A 725-nucleotide genomic window follows, 5' to 3' on the forward strand; every position below is an offset into this window, starting at 1 on the left:
CAACAAATTTCATTCTGATGGCTCCATGGCTTGTTTCACGAAAGTGTTTGGGCGTTCTTCATGTATTTGAATAGGCGGCATGGGAGTTGGCCCCGCGCTAGAGCTTTCTGTTAAAACTTTCCGGTTTACTAAGGCTTTCGTGACCGTAAGAGGTACCTTCCTGCTTCTGCAGGAAAAAATAACATTATTGCAGTTTGATATTTATGTACCACTCATTTTACTAATCCCCTTAAGCATTCATTTTACTATAGTCCCTGAATATATACTTTTCTTATGGTCAGTTAACTTCCGCCAAAGATTCAGAGAGAGACAAAAGGTGCCACCAGAGGCGTTTGCATCAGTAGAAAACTATCAATCTATCAATTGCTGCGCCATCCCCCTTTTATTTCACCAGGAAATGCAACTCTCTCGTATTTAGTTGAGCAGGTTCGAAGACTGAAAACGCAGCGGCCACATTATGCAAACTAATTTAGCGTGTGAGGTTATTGTGCCTTAATTAACACCATAGCGTTATGCCATGTACAGTATAGTTAAAGCTGGTCTAGTTGATATAGGTTGCACAATAAAGGAAACAGAGCGAATGATATAACGTACATAGCCAGGAACATACAGGGTGCGCCTGGACTAACAACAGTAAGTTTACTTGAAAAACAATAATTATAAGGGCGATTGTACACGTATGAGCATTTTAAAAGCAAGCTGTAAACTGCTATCGGTACCAGCTT

The sequence above is a fragment of the Dermacentor andersoni genome, chromosome 10 (assembly GCF_023375885.2).
Source record: "Dermacentor andersoni chromosome 10, qqDerAnde1_hic_scaffold, whole genome shotgun sequence".
Lineage (NCBI taxonomy): Eukaryota > Metazoa > Arthropoda > Arachnida > Ixodida > Ixodidae > Dermacentor > Dermacentor andersoni.